Below are 23,843 nucleotides of genomic sequence, written 5' to 3'. Positions count from 1 at the left end.
GCCCTCCTTGCTGTATCTGGGCTGCAATAGTATCCCTTCACAGGGAATGGGCTCCCAAAGTCCATTTGTGCTTTAGGGTTAAATACTGGCTCCACTGTTAGAGGTCCCATAGACTGCCCTGGCCTCCTAGTTGGCACCCACATTCAGAGGATTTGTTTCCATCCAATGCTGTTTCCGAAGTTTTATGACTAGGGTCTCCATGCTCTCAGCTCTCAGTAGGTCAACTGTTTCTGCAGGTTTCTCCAGTACCGTCTTGGCTCCTTTGCTCATCCCTCCTCCCTCTCCACATTTGGATTCCAGGGGTATGGTTCAGTGCTTAGCTGTGGGTGCCTGTTTCTGCTTCGAACAGCTACTGGATGAAGGCTCTAGGAATGGAAACCAAGGTAGACACTAATCTCGTTATAGGGGATGGGCATTGATGGCATCTTCTCCACCACTGCCTGAATTCTGCCTTAATAGAGAGAGACAGTAAAGGTATGGAGAGAGGTCTGGCACAGGGGAAATGTTAGGGGATCTACAGGGATCACCCCAACTAGGAATCCAGGAAGACAGGCTTTCTTACCTTTGGCCAGAAATTTTATCATTATAAGTTAGTCACTCATTAATTAACAATATTAATGAACAAGGAGTTATTCTTGTGGTATGGAGGTTAAGCTGCCTATGCTATAAACATTCTGCTTACTAAAAGAGCCCATACATATCAGGTAATGTTGTCTTGAAGGTTTTGTTACTTCCCATATGCACAACCTCACAATTTTGATGCAATACCTTGAAATTATCCAGACTTCTCCCTAAGGCCCATCATGAACTATAAGCAAATGTTCAGACACAGTAAGAAGCATCACTACCAAATTCTAGTTAGATTTTCTTAAGAAGCAACATGTATGGGTAGCCAAAGAGGAAACTGTGATTGACATGTAAAAGAAGCTTGTTTCTAATTTAAAACTGGCCTAATTATAGTTGCTTACTAGGGATAATTTTTAAAATAAAATTTGATTAATTCTTTGAGAATTTCATACATGCCTAGAATGTATTTTGGTCATATTTCTCCTCCATTCCTACCCCTCCCAGACCTACACTCCATTCCTCTAGCCCCTTCCAACTTCCTCATAGTTTGTTGTAATCTGAGTCCAATTTGTCCATATGTTAATGGGTGTGGGACCATCTCCTGGAGCATGATCCACCTATAATGGTCCTCACCCTTAAAGAAAATTATCTCACCTTCTCCCAGAATCCATCAACTGTCAATAGTTCTTCAGCTAGGGATGTGGGCTGGTGAGCTCCTCTCCCCTCCATATTGGAATGTTGACTAGCTTACTCTCACGCTAGATATAGTTTTTAAATCTTCCAACAATATCAGAAATAGTTTAATGTTTGATATGTAATTAATAACAAAATTTAAACACTACAAATTAAACTATAAGTTGCATATTTTTAATTTAACTGCCATTAGCCAGTTCTATAACAACACTTTTGTGCCAAATAAGCAAAAAATAACCTTAATCTATTTCACCTTAAAAGTATAAAGTGACATAAGCATCATCATTAAATGTGAGTCAAACTAATATTTTGTTTTTGTAAGTTTTATATCTTTGATTTACTGAATTCAATGTTAATTACAAAATTCATTGCAATGAATGCAAGACTAATGAGACAGTATTACTGAGAGAAATGGTAGGGAGTAAATATGGAATCAGATACTAACCAAATGGGATTCTGTTATTAGCCATATAGAGAGCATCTGTTCAATATTCAACATCTCAGAAAAGTAATAGGTGACACTGAGATTAAAATATTTTTGAGTTTTAAAGCAAGCCACATCATTACAAATAAATCACCTTCTAGCTTTGTTTGAACGGATTATGAAAAACACCCAAGCTGTATACATAATTGAAAACAAAGTTGACTTACAGATTTTCATTTTCTATATTGCTCTATGGCTTGAAAAATCATTTTCTCTTCCCTAGAGTGTAGCCCTGTAGATGAAAAGCCAAATAGATAGACAAACACAATAAAGCAATGATGAACAAAGAAAGCAAATTCCTTCCTCTTCATACTTGCGATATAAACTTATTTAATGATTATGAGGACTATGATGAAGAACGCTGGGAAAGCATTGAGTGATGGATGGATGAATAGGTTTCCATCTAGAAAGCACTTGTGTGCACTGACCCTCCAACACATGTGATCAAGTCTGAGTTCTTCAAAGGCTTGCTCTAAACTTCCCATTTAAATTACAGTAAGCTCATTCCATTTCTCTGATCTAGAACGATTTTTAATTAGCTTATACATTCACAACTTTCCCTGATAACCTAGTCATCATGGTTTCACTTTCTGCTCTAACACACTGGCAGAAGAAATCTCTGCCAAGTTTGAGGAACTGAAATTCACAAGTACTAAGCTCACTTGAAAACAGCACGTTCTCGTCCTGTTGTTCTTCTACAGCCAAATGTACACATGAGGTTTAAGACTACCCAAATTTCTATATGTTTGCAACACATTTAACTCATATGCATGTAAATACATGAAGGTCATGAAGTTCCATGTCAAGGAGACTGAAAAGATGTTTATGTATAAACATAAGCTGTATAATCAGAGGGTAGATTATCTATCACTATATATTATTTTAAAAATATCTTTTAAAAGTTTTGCATTCTAGTCCCTGGTCTAGGTCAAATTTACCTCCTTTGCCATAGATTGTTAACCTGTAATCCACTTACAGCTGGGCTGGCATCTCAACTCCCATTGTATTTATTTCCCAAGCAGAGGAATGTTTTGAAACTCAGACATGATACAAAGCCTGGAGCAGGATCATATCTTGTCAAAGAAGCTAATCTGCTGTCATTGATAGCTTAAGAAAAAACTGAATTTTATAAATAAAATTTATCAATTTTATTGATTTTGCTCCCCTTAATCCAACTTATATGTAGAGTCCTTCACAGCAAAAAATTATCTTTCAAGAATTCAGTAAAGCTTCTGCTCCCAGGGCAGATTTCAGAATGGCAGTTTCTTCATTTCTTATATTTTATGGGTATTAGTGTTCTGCCTGCATGCATGTTTTTGTTATATATGCTAGCTGGTAACCAGAGACATAAGAAGATGCGATTGACTCCTGAAACTATAGTTGCAAATAGTTGTGAGCCACCATGTAGGTGCTAGGAACTGAACCTGGGTCCTTTGGAAGAGTTGCTGGTACTCTTAACAACTGAGCCATCTCCCCACCCATCAGAGTTGAACTTTTAAAAAATAGTACAGTCTATTTCAGAGAGGCATTAAAAGGATGAGAAATGATCTCTCTGTGTCCTGCCCATGTGGGTTTATTTAATGTAAGCTGTAACACAAACAATATAAGACACAGAGCCTGATATTGGGGTTCAAGCTTCAAACTGAAGACCAGAAAAGTAAAGTAGCCAGTATATCTTACCTCTCTACCCTGTCTCCACAAATTCTCAGAGATAAAGGCTCTGAATTCCTCCTCCTTTGGTCCTTTTCCTGCCTAGCCAAATCACTCCTGTCTCAACCTTCCTAGTTCTGGGATTAAAAGCATGTGATCCCAAGAATTAGGATCAAATGTGTGAGCTCTGTTATTCTTTACTCTTGTGTAGGTCAGAATGTCCTTGAACTCAGAGAGATCCATCTGCCTGTCTCCTGTGTCCTGGGATTAAAGGTTTGTGCCACCACTGACTACTTTCTATAGGTAACTAGTGTGCAAACTGATTTCCAGTAGCTTTATTAGAGCATAAACAACATATTACCACAGTAAACACCTAGAATGGATACTAATTATTTAAGAAAAGTATTCATGAGAGCAGGGGATTGCCAGCCTACAATCTACACCAACAGAGAAGCTAGGAAACAAGGAGGACCCTAAGAGAGATACACATAGTCCCTCAGAGAAGGAGAAAGATCTCCTTAGCTATTGGGGATCATGGGGGGAGGGGAGAGGGAGTTAGAAGAAAGAGAAGGGGAAAAGAGGAGGGGAGAGGAGGACATGAGGGAGCACGAAGACTTAGTCAGGGGAGGAATGGAGGAGAGCAAGAAAAGGGATACCATCATAAAAGGAGCCATTATAGGTTTAAAGAAAATTCTGACACTAGGGAAATGTCCAGAGACCTACAAGGTTGACCCCAACTGACAATCTAAGCAATAGTCAAGAGGCTATCTTAAAAGCCTATAGGGGAAGCTGTAGCCACGCCTAGTTAGGGGTTGGCTACAGGTGTGTCTGACCACACCTGTGGGGGCCTGGTCAGGGTGACAAAGAGTGAGAGTTTCAGTGGCTGGTCACTTTCGGCTTTCTTTTTTGGCCTGCTGTACAGACTGCTGCCACACCGGCTGGCTGGGTTGCTCCATAAATAAGGCTTTTCCCTATTAAATACCCTTATATTTCTACCTGGCTCTGTATTGGTAATTTCACACATTAAAAGCCCTTCTCCAATAATGAGATTGATGACTACCTTATGTGTCATCCTAGAGCCTTCATTCAGTAGCTGATGAAAGCAGAAGCAGACACCCACAGCTAAACACTGAGCTGAACTCTGGAATCCAGTTGCAGAGAGGAAGGAGTGATGATCAAAGGGGTCAAGACCAGGCTGGAGAAACCCACAGAAAACAGCTGACCTGAACAAGGGATTACTCATGGGCCCCCAGACTGATAGCTGGGAAACCAGAATAGGGCTGAGTGTTCCAGACCCCCTGAAGGAGGAAGTCAGTTTGGAGGTCTACACAATCTATGGGGCCACTGATAGTGGATCAGTATTTACCCCTAGTACACAAATGAACTTTGGGAGCTCTCGCCACATGGAGGGATACTCTCTCAGCCTAGACACACTGGGGAGGGTCTAGGCTCTGTTCCAAATACTAGGACAGACTTTGAAGATCCTCCATGGAAGGCCTCACCCTTCCTGGGGAGTAGAAAGGGGTTGGGAGGGGGGATTGGTGGGGGTCAGGGGATGAGGGGAGGGAGAGGGAACTGATATTGACATGTAAAAGAAGCTTGTTTCTAATTTAAATAAAAATAAATTACAAAAAAATATTCATGAGCCACGCTACTACCATTTTTGATAAGTTCTGTTTATTTATACCCTCTCTTTAAAATTCTAATGAATTAGATTTCAATTTCAATAATAAATGCATTTTAATTCATGCTGAATGGCATGTTACAGAATGAGATTTCATTCATGACATTAACCTTGCACTAATACAACAACAAACTAATATTACCCCAGAGCAGCAAGCAGCTGTTTCAGAAGCAACCTGAAAGTGAAGGTTAAACCAGGCCATCATCAAACTCTGCATGTCACATGGGACTCCCGACTACTCATCCAGAACAGTGGACACTGTGGTGTTGTTAAGCTCACTGCTCACAGAAGCTGAGGTCAACTGGATGCTCCTGTCTACAGTGGGGACTCTCCCACCCACAGTCTCCTCAGTATTCCTCTTTGGCCTCAGCAAAATAATGAAGCATTTGGGAAGAAATATGCAGCCTAACAAGCCATAGCTGGATGCCAAAATGGCAAATATTTCCACAGCCACTTTGAATTTGCCTTTGGTGCTCAAGTAAGCAGGGACAAAAGAGATCCAGACAATGAAAAAGACCAGCATTGCAAAAGTGATGCATTTCCCTTCATAGTAGTTATCTGGCAGCTGGCGAGCCACAAAGGTTGTAAGAAAACACAGTAAGGCCAGAAGGACATCAAACCCAAATATGGAACACAGAAACTCTATAGAGCCTTCATTGCATTCGAAGATGATCTTTACATTTTGAGGTTCAATGTCCTTGTACATTCTTGGAGGCTCCAACAGCAAGTAAGCTGAGCATACACTAATCTCCCCTAAAACGCAGATCAGCACAATGAGTTTTCGAGTAATGGGGTGTATGGATATAAGTCTGGTTTTGGATTTGGAAATCCTGTAGGCAAAAAAGAGTGAGATAGTCTTTCCGAGAATGGAAGACAGACAAAGGCAAAAGCCTAGTGCCAGAGTGACCTGGCGGGCCATGCAGGACCAGTTCAATGGCTTGCCTATGAAGAGCATGGATGAGAGCACTGTGATGACCAGAGACATCTGAATGAGGAAGCTCAGCTCCTGGTCATTGGCCTTCACCAAGGGAGTGTGCCTGTGGATCACATACACCACAGTGACTGCCAAGACCACAAGTGCCCCAAAGATGGAGAGGATGACAAGGGTGAATCCCAGGGCCTCCTCATAAGCAAGGAACTCCACCTCTTTCGACACACACTTGCTCTTCTGTGCATTGGACCAGTCGTCTTCCCCACATGCATCACATTCTCTTTGACCTATTGAGAAAGAGCAGAGAATTGACTGCAAGAGAATCCAGTTGTCAATTTTAACTGTGAATAATCCAGGACAGTTAAAGACTTAAACAAAGTATCTCCACCCCTTATCTCCCCCTCTCTCTGTGATCTTAAAATTTGTAGTGGGAAGATAGCCTTGGTGTCTACAGATGTTGTGAAAGATTGAGAGTTGTTTTCAATTTTAGGAATTGAGCATTTCTTCCTAATCCCAGCTTTCTTGGATTGATTGGTCTTTCTCCAGTGATGTGTTTCTTACTTTCTCCTCCATCTATTGAAGGGAGAGGCATGTGTCCTTATTAACCCCAGAACCACCCATCAGTGAGAAAGTTACAGCTACTGAGATGAGTGCTTAGAACCTTAAGACAAGAGGGTGACTCTTCTCCAACTGTAGTTAGTGTTGACACTATTTTAGAAACAATAGTTTTAAGATTCTTATGAATTCATTCATATTTCGCATTTTATGTATTTTGTTTGGTGTTTCTTACGAACCTCAAGGTGGTAGGTCTTTTTGACTGCAGAAGTGAAAACTAATTATTTTTATTTATACTGCATATTGGATAATTTTAGGGATTTCATGTATTTTGTTGTAGGCTTCTTATATCTTTTCATACAATATACTTCATGGATCTGTCTGACAATGCTTAGTTAATCTAGTTGTGTCACTGCTAATAAGAAAATGACCACCTCTACCTGGTTTCTCTGACACATATCCATCAGCACAGGGGATGCAATCAAAGCAGCATATGGGTTGCCCCTGGCGAATCCTTTTCCTGGTCCCTGGAGGACACAGTTTTGTGCAGACTGAATCTGGAAGCTAGTGAAGACAAAGACAGTAGGTAAAACAAAACCTTATTTGTGAAACCAAGGAAGTCCTCAATTGTATTTCCAGGGAGATGTGTGTCCTATTTATAAAGGAGATGAACCCAGGATAGTGAGGAAAGATAGAAGACAAACATGACAATATGGGGAGCCTAGAATTAACTTTTACAGAAGAACAGTCTTGTCATTGACTCTGGAAATGCCGCACTAATTCTAATGACAGTTTTTTGTAATCAAAGTGATCAAGACCACACTAGTATCCCATTACATGCTGGGGATGGGACAGTGTGCTAAATACATATATATTGATGAGACCTGTGGCCCCAGGAGTCACTGTCAGTTCCTGAAAGGTATTTATTGTCAGTAAATGCATTCCATGATATTTTTATTATAGTTAGAAATCTATCATAAGTGGCTGGTAGAAAGGAAGATAAGTAGGTCTGTCACATGAGAACAATCATGACGGTCAAAAGATAATATAGAGAGGGCATAGCTTGGAATGTCTTCTTGCTATCTGTATTTAGAAATTTCAGTAGTAACCACAGATCTCTACATTTTTATATTGTACATGGATATGCATCTTGAAATTCAGAATAAACTCAACATTTGTTAATCATATATCTGAGGAGATAATTATTTACAGGACTGATAAAATATGTTTTCAGAGCCAAACATAATGACAGCTTGAGCTGCATAGTAAAACCCAGCTAAAAAACAAAAACAAACAAGCAAACAACAAAACAAAAACCTGGGAAATTTAAGACTACAGAACCATACGTCATATAAGACCTAGTATGCATTTTTGGTGCTATTGTTAAATTTAAATTTGTTCGATTTGTTTATAAAGCACCTTTATTATTTAAATACAACTCCATTTACTAGATAAAAATAAAATTACTATGCTTTCTGAAATATTCTCAAAATATCAATACATTACTAAATTATGCCAAAATTCTCATGAATTTTACTGTAACATGGATTCTTTAAACTCTGAATAGGCAAACAATAACATCTAGAATCATATGCTACAGTAAAAAATTGATTTGGAAAATGACAAATATTTCAGCTATTTTGCATTCATTTAGTACCTGAAAAAATTCTCTGTATAAATAAATAAAAAAACAGGACAGACCAACTAACCATTGAAGATTCAGTGTTCCAAAATATCATTGAGTTCTTTGGAAGAACAAGTTCAAATTTTGATTTTTGGAATTTGTATTCTCCAACTTTGACAAAGGCAATTTCTCCAGCGTTATCTATTTGCCGATTGAGGATATCATAATATCCACTTTCCAGATCTCCATTCATGTTCCACTGTATTCTTCTTCCATCATGGGTAGTAAATTTCAATCCCTTTAAATAACACACTAGCTAAGAAAAGAGAGGGAGAAAAAAAGCAATGTTATAAACATTTTATTACTTAGAAAAATAATGATTTCTAAAGAAAGTATATAATTATGGAATTCTATTCTATTTTTTTGCCATCCCTGTTTTTGTTACTATCTGTGATAACCTCAGGTATCAATTCAAACATAAAATGTGCTGTGAATTTAATATGCATCCTGTATTATAAAGATTTAAAAAAGAATGGAAACTACCCCATTAATAATTCACATTATTTCACATTATTATCTTAATATCATGACAACACATTAAATTATAGTTACATGTTAAACTGTATTTAGACATACTGCACTAAATAATTTGCTTAATTTAATTTTACCAATTTTTCCTTAACTTTGGCCATTGGACAATTTTAATTTACCTTTGATGTATATTAAATTATGTGTATTTGTTAGAATAACATAAGATTATATTAAGGTTTAGCAGTATTATATCTCCATATTAATAGACAGGAGAATATTTAGAACTTTTATCATTCCCCTTACCCCACTCTCCCTGTGTAAGGTTTCAAAGGTCCACAACTATATCCTTTGAAAAATCTCAGTGTTGTGGAAAGACCAGACCATTTGGCACCCCAAGTATTCAATAGAGTTTATATTGTTATTGTTTAACAGTTTTTTTCCCCAAACTGAAACATTTCATCCTTGCAGGGAAACTCTTTTATTTTATTTTTTTAATTCTTTAATTACTACTCATATTTACATGTCCTCCACCCCCCTCCCCCCCCCCCCCCGACATTGCCTTGACAGCAGGCCCTAGCTAGCAGGAGCTCACTGACACTGGACTGATAGTTTGTTTTTTTTTTTTTTTTTTCTCACGGCTACTCTTTCATTTATTGCCTCCTTTACTCAAATCATCTTGAAGTCAATACCACTCTTCAATTTATCACTAAATGTCCTTGAATGTATTTCTTTTTTTTCCAGATTTATTTTAATTTGAAATAGAAGCAAGATTGTTTTACATGTCAATCCCATTTCCCTCTCCCTCCCCTCCTCCCCTACCACCATGCCCCAAGCTAATACTCTACCTATCACATATCCTTGCTGCTTCCCAAGGAGGGTAAGGCTTTCCATAGGGTGTCATCAGAGTCTATCATATCCTTTGGGATAGGGCCTAGGCCCACCCCCGTGTGTCTTGGCTCGGGGAGTATCCCTCTATGTGGGATGGGCTCCCAAAGTCCACACCTATGCTAGGGATAAGTACTGAACTACTACAGGAGGTCCCATAGATTTCCGAGGTCTCCTCACTGAAGCACACGTTCCTAGGGTCTAGTTCAGACCCATGCTGGTTTCCTAGCTATCAGTCTGGGGACCAAGAGCTCCCCGTTGTTCAGGTCAGCTGTTTCTGTGGGTTTCACCAGCCTGGTCTGGACCCCTTTCATCATCACTCGTCCTTCTCTGCAACTGGATTCCTGTTCAATTCAGTGATTAGTTGTGGGTGTCTGCTTGTACTTCCACCAGCTGCTGGATGAAGGCTATAGGATGGCATATAAGTCAGTCATCAATCTCATTATCAGGGGAGGGCATTTAAGGTAGCTTATCCTCTGTTGCTTGGATTGTTAGTTGGTGTCATCTTTGTAGATCTCCAGACATTTCCCTAGTGCCTGATTTCTCTTTAAACCTAAAATGTCTCCCTCTATCATGGTATCTCCTTTCTTGTTTTCTTCTATTCTTCCCCCGACTCAACCTTTCTGCTCCCACATGTCATCCTCACCCCTCCTCTTCTCTCTCATTCTCCTAGCTCCCTCCTCCATCCCCCATGCCCCCAATTTGTTCAGGAGATCTTGTCCCTTTCCCCTTCTCCAGGGGACCATGTATGTCTCTCTTAGGGTCCTTTTTGTTTCCTAACTTCTCTGGCAGTGTGGATTGTAGGCTGGTAATTCTTTATTCTATGTCTAAAATCCATATATAAGTGAGTACATATTATGTTTGTCTTTTGGTGATTAGGTTACCTCGCTCAGAATGGTTTCTTCTGATTCCATTTTCTTCTGATTCCATCCATTTTCCTGCAAATTTCAAGATTCCATTGTTTTTTTCTGCTGAGTAGTACTCCATTGTGTAGATGTACTACATTTTCTCCATCCATTCTTCAGTTGGAGGGCATCTAGGTTGCTTCCAGATGCTTTGTGGCTATTATAATAGTGTTGCTATGAACATCGTTGAACAGATGTCCTTGTTGTATAAATGTGCATCTTCTGGGTATATGCCTAAGAGTGGAATTGCTGGATCTTGTGGTAGACTGATTCCCATTTTCCTGAGGAGTCGCCATATTGATTTCTAAAGTGGCTGTATGAGTCGGCACTCCCACCAGCAGCGGAGAAGTGTTTCCCTTTCTCCACATCCTCTCCAGCATAAACTGTCTTTGGTGTTTTTGATTTTAGCATTCTGACAGGAATAAGATAGCATCTCAGGGTTGTTTTGATTTGCATTTCCCTGATGGTTAAGGATGTTGAACACTTTCTTATGTGTCTTTCAGCCATTTTAGATTTCTCTATTGAGAATTGTCGATTTAGTTCTGTACCCTACTTTTTAATTGGGTTGTTTGGTGTTTTGGAGACTAGCTTCTTGAGTTCTTTGTATATTTTGGAAATCAGCCCTCTGTCAGATGTGGGGTTGGTGAATATTTTTTCCCAGTCTGTGGGCTGCCGTTTTGTCTTGATGACTGTGTCCTTTGCCTTATAGAAGCTTCTCAGTTTCAGGAGGTCCCATTTATTAATTGTTGGTCTCAATGTCTGTGCTACTGGTGTAGTGTTCAGGAAGTGATCTCCTGTACCAATTAATTCAAGGGTATTTCCCACTTTGACTTGTAATAGGTTCAGTGTGGCTGGATTTTTGTTGAGGTCTTTGATCCATTTGGACTTAAGTTTTGTGCATGTCGATAGACATGGATCTATCTGTAGTCTTCTACATGCCAGCATCCAGTTATGCCAGCACCATTTGTTGAAGATGCTGTCTTTATTCCATCATATGAATTTATCTTCTTTGTCAAATATCAAGTGTTCATAGGTGTGGGTTAATATCAGAGTTTTTAACTCTATTCCATTGGTCTACCTGTCTATTTTTGTGCCAATACCAAAAACTCAAATGGACAAATGACATTAAAGTAACTGCTCAATATCCTGTAGCTGTCAGGGAACTTCGAGTCAAAACATGCCTGAGATACCATTTTATACCTGTCAGAGTGGCTAAGATCAAAAAACACTGACGACAGTTTATGCTAGAGAGGATGTGGGGAAAGGGTAACACTCCTACACTGCTGGTGGGAGTGTGAACTTGTATAGCTACTTTGGAAATCAGTATGGTAGTTTCTTAGAAAGTTGGGAAGCAATCTACCTCAAGATCCAGTAATGCCACTCTTGGGCATATACTCAAAGGATGCTCAATCATACCACAAGGTCATTAGCTCAATTATGTTCATAGCATCATTATTCGTAATAGTCAGAACCTGGAGGCAACCTAGGCAACCTCAGAATAAGAATGGAAAAAGAATATGTGGTTTGTTTATACAATGGAGTACCACTCAGAAGTGAAAAATCATGATATCTTGAAATTTTAGGCAAAAGGATGGAACTAGAAAAAACAAGCCTGAGTGAGATAATCTAGACACAAAAATACAAACATGGTATGTACTCACTCATAAGTTATTAAACTTAAAGAAAAGGATAACTAGGCTACAGTCCATAAACCTTGAGAAGCTAGGGTAGCAAGGAGGACCCTAAGAGAGACATGTATGGATACCCATAGGAAAGGGAAATAGATAAGATCTCTTGAGTAAACTGGAAGCAGGGAGGTGGTGTGGAGGGGGGGTTGTGATGGGAAGGGAAAGGGATAACATAAGGGAACGGAACATTTGAGTTGGAGAAGGGATAGAGAAGGAGAGCAAGGAAAGAGAAATCTTGAGAAAGGGAGCTATTATGGGGTTATAGAGAAATCTGGTGCTAGGGAAACTCCCAGAAATCAACAAGGATGATACCAGGTAAGACTCCTAGCCAGAGTGCAGAGGGTTCCTGAACTGGACTTCCCCAGTAATTAGATTGAGGACCACCCTAATTGTCATCATAGAACCTCCATCCAGTCACTGATGGAAGCAGATGCAGAGATGAACAGCTAACACTGAGCCAAGTTCTGGAATTCCATTTGAGGTGAGGGAGGAGGGATTATGTGAGGAAAGGGGTCAAGATCATGAAACCCATACAGACAGCTAGCAGGAGCTCACTGACACTGGACTGATAGTTGGTGAGCCGGCATATGAGTGAATTAGATCCTCACAATGTGGGTGATGATTCTGTGGCTTGAACAGTCTGGTGGGCCACTGACAGTGGGAAGAGGATTTAGCTGTAGTGCCTGACCTGACTTAGAAACCATTCCCAATAGAGAAAATACCTTGCTCAGTCTTGATACGGGGGGGGGGGGGGAGGGTCTTGGTCCTGTCTCAACTTGAAATGCCAGACTTTGATGGCTCCCTTGGGAGGCATTACCCTTACTGAGGGTGGAGGCGGGACTGGATGAGGGAAGATGAGGGGAATCATCTGGGGTGAGGAGGAGGGAGGGGGAACTGTGGTTGTTATGTAAAATGCAAAAAAAAATTTAAAGAAAAAAATTTTTAAATGCTAGGGCAGAAAAAGTACAAATGAAGCTGTGCTGTTTGAAAGTTTCAAAAATAGGAAGTTTTTAGAAATGATAGAGGGAATTTCAATAAAAGGGGAGGCAGGGGAGGAGGGGAGGGAGCGGGAACTGGGATTGACATGTAAAATAATCTTGTTTCTAATTTAAATAAAAAATGGAGAGAAAAAAGGAACAAGATCTGATTCAAAGTGATTTCCAATAATCAAATTTGTGAGCTCTTGGCAACAAAATAACACTCAGAATAGAAATTTCTTTGAGTCTATCTTGATATCCAGAATAGGTAGAGGAAAAAATAGAAGTCCAGATAACGTGTGGATGGAATAAGGGAAATGGCAAAACAATCATTTTTCAAGCAGCAAAGGAATAGGAATTTAGGGCAAGAATTATTTTAAATGGCTGGTTAAATTTGTGGGAGAAAGTATGATGAAAAACAAGAGAGTTTTATAGCTGGAAAATATTCCCTAGCAAGATAATTACTGTTGACATTTTGTTTTTTTATTTTTGAGAGATGGCCTTTCTCTGTATCTCTTGTGGGCCTAGAATTCACAATGTAGCCAGTGTCAGCATTGAAGCCATGGCAATACTGTCTCAGATGGAATAGAAGGCATGAGTCAACACACTTGATTCCCACAAAATAACTATTAAAACAAGAAAGAAACTTGTATTTTTTCTGGTGGTAAAAGGGTTGACATCACTTAACAGCAATAATGAAATAACCATATCATTTGAACTCTGATATGAAATATTTAAAAAGGACGCAATTAGGGCTGGAGAAATGTCTCAGATATTTATGGAACTTGTTGATCTCAAAGATGACCAAGCTTTGATTCCTATCACTGACATGGCAGCTCATAATTGCCTATAACTCCAGTTCCAGGTTATCCAATGTGGCTTTCTGACCTCCATGGACAATAGGGATGCATGTGGTATACGTACATACATGCAGACAAAACATTTACATGCATAAAATAAATGAATTCCAAAACAGAACGTTATCATCTCTGTTATTTTTCCCAAACAATGTATGGGATAAAAAAAATTAGACAAAGCCAAATTGAAAATCAGTCTAAAAATGCCTGATCCATGCTGTTAAAGGTGTTAAAGGTGTTAAGGATAAGGGGTTGGAGGAATGGATCAGTAGTTAAGAGCATTTGCTGTTTTTTGGAGAACCCAGGTTTGGTTCCCAGCACTCACATGGTGCTTCCCAACCATCTGCAACTCTAGTTCCAGGGAATCTGAGCCCTCTTTTCTGACCTCTGTGGGTATAGCTATGCTTGTGGTGCACTTAAATGAACATAGGTAAACACTGGTGCACATTAAGTGAAGTAAAATAAAACAGAACTTTAAAACAAAGTATCAAGGATAATGAAAACACTCAAAGAATGGTCACAAATTGGATGATGACAGATGGAGGACAAAGAAGAGCCAGCACTGAATGCAGTGGGCCATTTTGAAAATGCATCAAGGGATACATGAGGGTCCCAGCCACTGTGACCTCTATTGAATTGATAGCCTGTGATACAAGAGTAAAGTGATGATGATCAGGCAAGAAAGAAGGGACAAGTTAGAGATGCTAAGTGGACCTTGTAAAGGGATGACAGTGTCAGGTAGGGAGGCTCAAGCCCTATGTTTCTCGTAAGAGGGAGGTCAGGATGGATATAAGCAGGAAATCTTGGGTGAGACCACTCAGGCTACTGGGAATCAACATCAGCTGTTTGGCAGGAGATTAAGGACTGGCAAAGTAGATTTGAATTTCTTCACTTGATCTTAGCCAAAAGGCAGAGAAACAATGGTTTTGAATTTCTTAGATAACCCCTTATAATCTTCACCACTGACATCCAGGCTTCTCCTATATTGTTCGAAGAATTCATCTTCTAGTTTTTCCTTCATGATAGATATGTAGGAACAGTGACTAAATTAAAATTACTGGAGTATAAAGAAAATTGTTTATAATGCCTAGGAATCATCCTAAACTAGAGGGACATACATGTCTTTGCCTAACAAGAACATGATGTTTTGGAACCCAAGTAGTTATCTTAGATTACAAGTACCATATTGTATACAGGGAAAAGAAAAAAATGAAGAAACCAGAGTCACTAAATCTTGTTCTACTCCTAGGTAACTTTAAATTTAGTGTCTGTAAAGAAAAAGAAACTACTTTGTAAAAGGCATTATTGTAATTTGTTTTGTGGGACAGGGTTTTTAATCATTGACAACAAACTTAATAATTTGGTAACAAGTGAGGATGTAAAATAAACAATCAAGCCACCCAGACAAGCCATTATGATAGATAGGTATTGATGCTGTAAAATTGTATGGAAGGAAATCAGAACTTTTAATAGTATCATCTTGGCAGCAAAAGCCTGATTTTTTTCTCATGTTACATAATAGGCTAAAGCAACTTACGTCCATGGGTTTAAAGTCAGGTATATGTGAACATTCCATATTTCCTTTATCTGATTCTCGTAAATCACATCTACTGAGCCGATCCAGACCATAAGCCATAGCATACACAACTTGTTAGACATTGTTTGGATTCTGAGCTGAGACATATCCAGATGGGTATTTTTCAGGTCTTCCAGCTTCTCCTCCCCAGTGCAGAGATGATCAGACATGTCATACAATGTGTCTTCTTTGCCTGTCATATTCACTCTGTGGTCCACATTGTAAGGCACACTGCTATTGGGCCAGGTACAGTTAAAAGCAGTTTGTCAGAATTCAATGGTCAAGACATCATTTGGATCCTTGCTAGGATGTACATCATAAAGAAATTCTTTCAGTCCTGGTATCACTGTTCTTGGTACTGCAAATCCAATAGTTCCACCAAAATATGGAAAGTACTCGGGCTTTGCAATGAGGGCTGAGGTAATCCAGGCTTCACTGGCTATCCAGGTCCTGTCAGTTATGTTATGATGAACCATTTCCAGAACAAAGGAACTGAGGTCAATGTCAGAGGTATAAAGCACAATGACTCTGGCAGTGGGAGTCATTACTGCATTGACAGCCTTCTGCATTTTTCCTTTGGAGTATACTTTAGGAATGGTTTCAGAGAAAGCAACACAGAGGTTGGTATGTTTTATTTTTTCCTTAAATGTTTTACTCCATATTTTCCAAAATCATCATCAGCTGCAATAGCTCCTACCCAGACCCAACCAAAGTGTTTGATGAGAGTCACCATGGCCTCAGACTGGATCTTATCACTGGGTATTGTGCGAAGATAAGATGGAAACTGGAATTTGTCACTAAGAATTGGGCAGGAAGAAGTATAGCCCACCTACAATTGAAAACATTTATAGTTATTAGGAAGCCAGAGCCAAATATTAAATGACAGCTTCAGAATATTCTCTCTTGGCCCTCACATCCTTCCAGAGACAATGTCTTTCTATGGTGCTTCTTCCTGGTGGGTGGGGACCATTCTGGGTAACACTTTGGTTGCCCTATCAACTTAAAGGGTGTCAGGGCTGCCACTTGTTAAGAGGACTGTCAATGCACTAGTTTTCGTGGATGGGTGGGGGAGACAGCATTGTCAGCTCGGCCATTTTCACTTTCCTTTGTCCTCCTGGACATTGGTGACTCTTCTGGGTCAGGATATCAGCACTCTTCTTCAGATTTAGCATCTCATGTGCAGAGATGATGGACTGAGTTCAAACCTTTGTCTCCTGTACTCTCCTGCTCTCACCTCTGCTCCCTTACTTCCTTTCTGTTCTTTCTTCTGTCTTTTAGTTTCCTTCTGGAAGTCTCCTGAGTACATAGGTCCTAAAACTTTCCCTGAGAGATGATACAACATGCTAACTAACCAGAAGTCTAAATACCATTCTTCAACAGAGTTATCAGAACTCTCTTTTCAATGTACAAGGCTCAAAAAATGAAAAAGTGTGCTTTCCTCACTTGGTCAATAGTCCTTGTTTGTATTTAGCATTTAGGGGGACCTAAGCATAGAGATCAGGGAAGTCCATATTCCTGACACTCTATCATGGATCTTCACTGTAGCCTGCCCTCCATGTTGCTGACTTGCACCTCAAACACGTTACCTTTTCCCCATTCAGTCTCACTAATCCATCACCTCCAGTCTGAGCTTCTTTAACTCCATAGTGCTAGACAATTGATTCCTTTGTGAATGCTATCTTACTCCTGTGTTCTCTTTTCCTGTCTATTGTTTTAAACTTTTCTATTTCCACTAGGGAATGTTTGTATTTTGCATTCTAACAACCCACACAGCAGATTCATGGGAGGTATTATGTAGGAATAAATTTCTTTGAGAAACAATGACATCAGATGTCTAAGGTTTGCTAAATTATGTATCATATAAGATCTTGTTACTTGGATCTCCCGAGTCTATGTTTCTCCACAAGAAATTTCATATAACAATAATGTAGATTTTAAGGTTTCTTAATATTAAAGTATTAAACAGAAGATTTTTTATCTTTTTAGTTCCAGATTTGCTAAAAAGACTTCATGGAGAAATACATATAGAGGTCTCTAGGCTATGCTTGAATTCTTCAAGGGTTTATTGGAAGATAGTGCTAAAAACAGCTGCAGTTTGGATGAGCTACATGAAGTCACCACTAAGATACATTCCAAGCCACCACCTTTCCTCATGTTCTGTTTTCAGGTATCTTCCTGTTCTTCTCACACTCACACTTGAAGCTCTCTAAGTTAAATACTATTTTGGGCTGACTTTGTGGGTCATTAGTGCAGCATTTGTTTCCTATGAGTCACTCCATGGATTTAATTTCCAGGATCACAAGACAGAAAGAGAGAAAGGAAGGAAGGAAGAAAGAAATGAGGAGGGAGAGAAAGATGGAACAAAAAAAGGGAGGAGGGAATGGAGGAGGGAGGGAAAGGAAGGTAAAATGCTATGTGGCGGATACTCCCATTGCTTCAATAGCACCAATAAGCTTCCTCATCATCATATTAATACATCCTGACACTTGAATAGCCATTGAAATGACTTAGGTGTTTTTATTTAATAATAATAATAATAATAATAATAATAATAATAATAATAATAATAATAATTCATGCTTTGCAATTACTTATGCTTGTGTTGACATATGCCACCTTCTCTGCGTTTAAAACATCTTATTAAGTTAGCAAATGCGAAATTCCCAGGCCCATTTCAGCATGTCAATGTGAAGACTTTGCTTAAGACTTAACAAGCATCAATAGAGACACAAACAAAAACCAGTTCTTATTCCAGCCATCAATCTGTCACCAAGTATTTATGGATGAGCTCTGCTCTTCTTTCTTTCTTTCCTTCCTCCCTTCCTTTTCTTGAGACAGGGTTTCTCTGTATAACCCTGGAACTTGATCTATACCTGGCTGGCCTTGAACTCACAGAGATTTACCTGTCTCTGCCTGTTAAATGCCAGGATTAAAGGCATGTACCACCCCATCCAGGACAGCATCTGTATTTTTTTCTAAGGGCATAGCACAATATTCCAAAATACCTGAGGCATGTGATACAACTCCAGAATTCTTGAAGCAGCAACTGACAACAATGACCCTCCAGCTCCAATAATTCCGACTAGATATTTTCCAGTGCTGTTTCTAAAATTGGGCTGGTATTCTTCTTGCCCCGTAAGAAACGTAAATGCAGTCTCCATTGTTTTGGAGATGGTATAGCAGTTGTCAAAGATCTGATAGCCCAGAGTGTGATTGGGCAAAATGTCCTTCCTCTCATTAATCTCCTTGATGGTGTGGATCATGGTTTTCATCCAGCGGAATCCCCGAAAGTTAAACCTGGAAAGCAAAGCTTTTGTGAGGGCCTGGTCACAGGTGGTTAGGGGTGGGGATGGGAGTTGGGGTGGGACACTTTTCCGGGAAGGAGTTTCAGTTACATGAGTGGTTACAGCCTTTTGCTTCAGTATCAGGTACCTCAGTTGTCTGCATCTGTCAGTTTTTCATAAATGATATTACAATATTAAAAATTTAAATATTAGTCATATCTAGACTTTATAAGTGACTGTTTCATATTTTCTTGCCTTATACATCTCTTATATGTTTCAATATTTTCAAATTTATGGTCATTTATTTTCAGAAATTGTTCTTTTATTTCTTGTGACTAGTTCTTCTAGTCACAATTCTCATTACTACACACACCCTACAATCCCTTAGATCATGTTTTCCCATTTCACTGCAGGGTCCTAGGGACATGGCTTCTCTCCTCCATGACTTATTTTCTCCTGAACATTAATTATAATGAAAAAAATAATTTTAATACATCAATAGGTATGGCAGTTATTAAAAGCAGTATGTAAATTTTGTATACTATGGCTAATTAAATAATGTATCTTGCTGGTGAGAGGTATTGTCATCTTATTGTTCTCACCTACAAATATTAAAGAGAGCTCTTACATCTTATTTTGCAGACATCAAAAGGGAAAATATTTCTCCTGCAGTCCATCACTGTATTGTTTTTAAGGCTTTCTGCATGAAACCATACAAACCCCCTCTTTTAGTCCCCTTTCACCTGAATTCTAGCCATACTTTAACAAAATTCTGCAAAACAATTATGATTAACTGTTCTCTTACTACCCTCTGTAGCTAGCTTTTGTATTTAATTTTATGTTGTCAGCTCAGTATTTTAAATTCAATACCTAAAATTAAATATTTCTATGGACAATTCAGAATTTTCCTTCCTGACTATATATATAAACATATAAACTATATATTTAATTTTTATTTATTTTTATTTTGTGTCCATTGGTGTTCTTTGCCATGGGTGTCAGGACCCCTGTAACTGGAGTTATAGACAGTTGTGAGCTGTCATGTGGGTGCTGGGAATTGAACCCTGGTCCTCTGGAAGAGCAGTCAGTGCTCTTAACCCCTGAGCCATCTCTCCAGCCCCTGTGTATGTATATTTTGATGCTTGTGGAGTTCTGATGTCAATGTCACCATTCTTTCCTTAGTCACTGTCTGCCTTCCTGTCTGAGACAGGATCTCTCACTGTACTTGGATCTTGACTTGGCCAGCCCAGCTGGACAGCAAGCCCTAGTGATCTTCCTATCTCTGCCTACTGAGCAGTGGGGTTACAGAGTGTCACCCCACCAAACTTTTTGTGTGAGTCTTAGAGCCTCTAACTCAGGTCCTCATTCTTGCAAGGCCAGGGCTTTACCAAATGAGCCATCTCCCCAGGTGAGTTTATTTAATTTTTGTTTTTGCTTAGTTTTGCTTTTGATTTAGTATGAAGGTATGGAGTTCTCTATAAACCACTATAAATATAGTAATGAAGAGACTGTTCTCAGTTTGTTTACCCAGAAAATGTTGACTTATTTAAAGAAAGAGAAAAGTAACCAAGCAAGGTGATTAAAAAACAGCATTGATAGTAGGGGAATGAGCAATGAAATACAAACTCCATGCAGCCTGAGCAAATTAAGAGCAATGTCAAGGTTAGAAGGACATTAGAGAGATGGGAGAGGGCTGCAGACAGACAGCATGAGTCAGGAGAGAATGGCAGATAGACAGAATGAGGAAAGGACTGCAGACAGACAGCATGAATGAGGAGAGGGTTGCAGACAGACAGCATGAGGAGAGGGCTTCAGACAGACAGCCTGAACCAGGAGAGCATGGCAGACAGGATGGGGAAAGGATTGCAGACAGACAGCATGAATGAGGAGAGCACTGCAGACAGACAGCTGGTGGAAAGTTGCCACAACTAGAGAAGGTGTAACATTCAAGGATGGAAAGGATTAGCATTTTTGGAAGGCAGAGTAGAGGCAGCAACACAGTTAAAGAAAAGTAGCAGTAAACACAAGGGACCAGACACAACCTGACCCTTACTTTACAGTTTCATACTGATGGCAAATATAGCTTCAAAATAAGCACAGCAGTATCTTTTAAACTGAGATAGCATTTTATTTCAAGCTAGAAATATATACACCTGCTATGAGTTTGTAACTTCACCTTTAAATTAGCCAAAGAAATTATCTTTGGATAAAATGAAAAAGCTATCTGCACCAAACTGAATTATTTACAATATTGACAAACTGGAATAATTATCTATGTCTAGTGGTGGTTCACCTGCTGTGTGGGAATATTTACTATTATTTTTAAAAAACCTTAATTTGTATGGAAAATAAATTTCAGAAGTTCTGGTAAAGATTGGGACCAAATTAAGTAATTAAATTTATGAAAGATTAATGTGGTACACCATGATAAAATCTAAAGAAGTGAAAGCTGTGAGTAAGTGATGATCTGTTGCTATGCTAACTAAGCAAACCTTCAATTCTTCTTGACCCTTTTGCTTCCCCATGAGAATGGAAACCAATTACTGGGATGAAGAAAGTGATAATTGTGGGCTCATCACAAAGTTTTCACTTTATCAATAACAGTATAGAAGATAGTTCCTTCCAAAAATGACTTGGACATCAACTATGGAATGGTAAAAGTGTTAAGGAGTTGTGACTGGTATTGACTTAATCAGGAAAGAAACTTCAAACACGCCTCTACAGCTATAATGACCGCACAGCATCATGGAAAACCTGCTGCGCTAGACTTATGTCCAATATAAATAGTGCCTGTGCTTCTTTCATACTATTTAAAATTATAGGTTTATTTTTAAATGATCCAGAAAGAAATATGAAAGTTTAAAAAAATATTGCTATTGTTGTCAATGGAATTGTAGGTGATTGTTTGACTTACTTTTAACCAGACACCTGTCCTATATAAACTTTGCTTTTCTCACAGAAGTATCAGGAATTCTGTTTCTTGATAGGATATCTTGGAGGAGTCTGCAGTAGGGACAGAAGTTTTTCTGCTGATCAGAATCTTGCCATGAATGTTGCTTCAGAAACAAGCCAGACTTCCCACACTGCACACTTGAACTCTGGATTGTAACAATTAACAGTAATTGTTAATGCTACTGTGTAGCTGCAGCCACATTCTGTGGGTTCTGTGCTTCTCAAACCTCAGCTTTCTCATGAACTAACAGAGGTCCTCTGAAAATGTAGACTCTATTCAGCAGACGTGGGATGCACCCCCTGAGCCTATGTGTTTAACAAGCTTTTAGATGATGCTGCTCCTGCCCCAGAGAGAACCTTCTAGGAGCAACTTGATGAGAAGTCCCCACACAACCCAACCCCACATGCACTCTGTAATCAAAGATAAAGCCAGAATCAGAGAATTTCAACTGGAATCCAGCCTCCATGCTAACCATTCTTCTCCATCCACCCAAATGAATGTGAAAAAAGGATTAAACAATGGCTTACCCTTCACACATGGCTGATACGGGTTCTCCATCAGGGTCATCTTTTGGGATGGTCCTAGAGTGGATAGGAAATAGTCCTCCAATAACAACTGAATGGTTTTAGGCTTCTACATACCCAGTCAAATTAAACTTGCCCAGCAACCTGCATTTTGTATTCTGGTTTTCATTTTGAGCATGTAATTCAACCCATAAAAATGCAGTTAATCCTAGAACTAAGCACTTCTTTCTGCTAACCATTTTAATATGGCAAGTTTGAGGATAATGAAAGTAATGAAATCGCACACATCTTAAAGAAGCACCTTGATGGAGCGTTGGAGTGTGTATGTGCCTCAACCCAGGACCTGCTTGCTGCTCATTGCTACATAATTTCTTACCCTGTCACAGATCTCCCAATCACTTGCAATTTGTGGATCTGGACTAGGAGCTGAGCCATCTTCTGCATAGAGACACCTGAATATCCTGTACTGTTTGAGATGATAAATAATGATAGAATCATGGGTTTCAGGTGAAAGGTATTGTAATTTGTAGAATCTGTCTTTTTTTGTTTAGCACTGCCCTTCATCAAGTTTCATTGCAGTCAACTCTGTGGTCTTCTCTACCCCAAAGATGATGACAAATATCTGACTTCATCAATAAGTACCAGAAGATGTGACAGCAGGCCACAATTTCTCTTTCAGTTACAGAAACAACTGAATAGAAAAATGTAAGACTTAAAATAGAAGATTTCAAGGCAAATCTATGTTTTGCCATTTTGATTATAATGATGGTAATAAAGTCACATGGTTTCTGTGCCACAATAACCTCAATGGCTAAATGACTTTGGGAAATTCTGCTGAGTCCCAGGACTTTGTGCATGCCAGGCAGGCACTCTGCTACTGGCTCCACCTCCAGCCGCTTCTTTGTCCTTTCTTGCCAGCCTTCACTCAAACACAAATCTATTTTCTCTAGGTCAATTCATCATGATTTCCAGGATCCCAGTCATCCTCTCTGCTCCTTCTCAAACATTCCCCAGATTTTAGAATACAGTTCATAGGTCACAATCAGAGTAAAATTCAGTTCATATTTCTGGATCATTGAAAATGTGTAGAACATTTGATCATATAGTTTTGCTCCAAAGACATTTTAAGGAACTTTTAAAAAATCCTTTGTGTATAAGTTTTACTTATAACACTAAAATTTATAATAAACTAAAAGCACTACATAGGCAATTTGGAATCAGCTATAACTTAGTCACCTGATGGGATACAGGGTCCTGTCAACCATTTTCCTAAAAGCATTCACTTGACAATGAAATAACCTAATATATATCAAGTGAAAATGACGGCTATCAGCCAGAGGGCCAAGGACACCAGAACAGGCCCCACAGAATCACCTAAGCAGGGCTTATAGGGTCTTGCAGAGAATGAACCACAAAGCCTACATGGTTCTGCCCTAGGCCCTCTGCGTACATTCTGTGGTTGTTTAGATTGGGAT

At 39.2% G+C, this 23,843-nt stretch overlaps 1 pseudogene; it reads right to left on the bottom strand.

Annotated features, from left to right (window-relative positions):
• Window positions 1-5,313: 5,313 nt before the first annotated feature.
• Window positions 5,314-22,607, bottom strand: LOC100755832 (annotated as a pseudogene).
• Window positions 22,608-23,843: the final 1,236 nt, after the last annotated feature.

Source organism: Cricetulus griseus, assembly GCF_003668045.3.
Source record: "Cricetulus griseus strain 17A/GY chromosome 1 unlocalized genomic scaffold, alternate assembly CriGri-PICRH-1.0 chr1_0, whole genome shotgun sequence".
Classification (NCBI taxonomy): Eukaryota; Metazoa; Chordata; class Mammalia; order Rodentia; family Cricetidae; genus Cricetulus; species Cricetulus griseus.
Note: the sequence above shows the minus strand (reverse complement) of the source record. Positions and strands in the feature narration are given on the sequence as shown.